This window comes from Pinus tabuliformis, chromosome 3_2 (genome assembly GCF_031772625.1).
Source record: "Pinus tabuliformis cultivar Carrire ecotype Pingquan chromosome 3_2, CPIR1, whole genome shotgun sequence".
NCBI lineage: Eukaryota > Viridiplantae > Streptophyta > Pinopsida > Pinales > Pinaceae > Pinus > Pinus tabuliformis.
The window spans coordinates 855,810,687-855,813,753 of NC_142302.1; positions in this window are offsets into that span (position 1 = coordinate 855,810,687).

Sequence of the window (3,067 nt, forward strand, 5' to 3'; positions counted from 1 at the left end):
AAAAAAACTGAATAAATACCGCTGTATATGAAGGATCATGCGAGTGGATCCAGTAGGAATGGCAACCAAAAGGCTATGTAGAACTCAAGTTGGGAGCTAGAGGATTTTTCACAGTAATTTTCTCAAACCTACAGGATAAGGAAAGGTTTTTTAAAATGGTCCATATTTTTAGCACAATGCAGGGTTGTTTATGAGATATTGGGAGGAATGCTATAACCTAGATAAGGAGCAATTTCTGGCATCCCTATTTGGGTCTGACTCTTTGGCCTTCTAATGGATTTCTGGGACCTACAAATACTGGAAGGCATAGGGAATTCAATAGGAAAATTTGGTATAAATAGCAAAATTCCACACGTAGGGGATGATACACCTCCTACGCTTGGATCTGTTTTTATATGAATATTTAGGAGCCCATCCCTGTATCGTAGAATTGGAATATCAAGAATAAATATGGCAGCAGACCTTGGATTATGAGCACATCCCATTTCACTGCTGCCAATGTCATGAGTATGGCCCCTTGTACAAAGCATGCCCAATGAACCAGGAAGACCAACCAGACCTAAAGGAGCTACATAAGAACACCCCACAAGATGCAAACAAGGGGTTCAAATAGGTCATGTATAAGAAGAAGACCACGAGTGAAGCAAAATCCAGGAAACCATAAGAAAAAGAAAAAGGAAAATATAAATAGATATGAGGTGTTGCAAGAAGAAGAAGAAATATAAAACTTGACATAAACAATGGAGAATCGAGACAAATAAAAGGAGAACATCATGCCAAATCAACGACCACCCTAAAGAGAAAAGCCCAAATAGATCTGGCAGAAAAAGAAGAGTAGGAATAAGTAGTTCTCACCACAATGGAAGTCGATGGAGCCAGAGATGAGTTGAACACGAAAGAAGAAGTGTTGTGAAAAGACTCTTGAATGAGTGGATAAACCTTGATGAAAGATTCCTTCCAGATGATCAAAAGAAACTGTATAAAGAAACCTTCCAGCAATACCTGGCTACCCAAGCACAGAGATAAGGAGACATAATAGAGCAGCTCGACATGCAACAAGAAACTTCCCAGGAAAAACACAACATAAGTAAAGGAGGGAAGAAAAGGGGGAGAAGAAATCTACAAGAGTCAATTCAAATAATGGGAGAGATGCTGGTAAACACATGAATAGTATTACTTCTTTCAGCGGTATTCCAAAAACTTAATAAAGTTACCCAATGATAGTGATCTCATGGAATATAAGGGGCCTTAACATCCAAGGGAAACATAGGTATTTACAAGATTGTTTGATAAAGGAAAGGCCTCAAATATTTCTCCTACACGAAACAAAGGTAACAGGAGAAAAAATATAGGAGATACTGCGAAAAATAAAATTGAGATATGAAGTAGTAGCATTAGATGCAAAAGGAAGTGCAGGTGGAATCACTATATTATGGAATCTTGCTAAGGTAATAGTGGATTACTCGATAGGAATGCTAAGAATTTTGACTGGACGATTTTGTAACATAGGGACCAAAGAATGGATCATCATTTCAGCAATGTATGGGCCTCACACTCCTAGAGAGAAGGAGATTTTTATCAAAGCATTAGGAAACTAAGCCAAATGCATGCAGAAAAAATATGGCTAATAGGAGGGGCTTTCAATCTGATAACTTCATTGGAAGAAAACAAAGATGGGATAAGAAGGAAGAACCAAAAAAGAGCAGTTCAAGGACATGCAAGAAGAGCTCCATCTAGTAGATATTTTGACCATCAATGGAACTCATACCTGGAACAACCATAGAGGAGGAACCCGCCAAACAACAACGAGATTAGATCAGTTCTTAGCAAGGGAAAATTTAATAAGTAGTGATATATACTATGAAGCGTCAAGTTTTCCATGTATGGGATCTAACCACTAGCCAATTAGGCTGGAAGTAGACATGAAACAAGGTCAGAATAAGAGGCCATTCTGGTTCAAAGCCTTCTGGCTTCATGACCTGCATTTTTAGAATTAATGAGGGAATGGTGGAGATCAAGTATAGAAAATGGGAGTAATAAAATGCATACATTCCATATACGCCTAAAAGAACTCAAGGGAAAAATAAAGAAATGGAATAAAGAAGAATTTGGCAATATTCATCAAGATCAAGAACTCTACAGGTTAGGATGCAATGAGTTCAACAACATATTATAACAAATGGCCTCTCGAAACCCCTAGTGTAGGAGCAAGGAAAGCTACTGACTAGGAGTAACGAAAGGAGGAAGTAAGAAGAGATCTTGTGGAAACAAAAATATAGATTCCAGTGGCTTAGGGAGGGAGAAAGGAACACTAGATTCTTCCAGAAAGCAATGATACAACACAGATAGTAGAACCGAATATTCTCATTACTAGATCAGGGAGGAAATCAGCTAGTGCAAAATGATGAGTTGGAAAATTTGTTGGTGAATCACTTTGAAAACATAATGACAAAACCAAATCCTGGCAGGTCAAAAGCAATAAACAGGATAACTAAGCATATCCACTAGCTGGTAAGTAGGGACCAGAACTTAGCACTAATGAGGGCTATTGCCTTGGAATAAGTGAAGGAGGTAGTCAAAGGGCTGGAAAATAATAAACCGCCAAGTCCAGATGGCTTCACGGCAGAATTGTTTCAGGAAAGATGGTCAATTCTAGGAAAATACATCCTAGAAGTAGTGGAAGAATCTAGAAGAACAAAAAAGGTACATCCTGCCCTAAACTCAACTTTTATAGATCTTACTCCAAAATCTAATCACTCTGAACAGCCCCAGGGGTTTAGACCTATATCATTATGCAATGTAATTTATAAAATCCTCTCAACTATAATGGTAAATAGGCTCAAACCGATCCTCCCAACATTAATCTCCTAAGAGAAAACTAGTTTTGTTAAACTGTGAAACATTTTGGACAGTATAGTTACCATTTAATAGGTAATCTACTCCCTTAAGAACCTCAAAGCCACAAGGATGATGATCAAGCTACACTTGTCGAAAACATACGACCGTTTAAGCTAGACGTACCTTCAAAGTATCCTGAAAGCCTTTGGCTTTGACCCCCAATGGATAA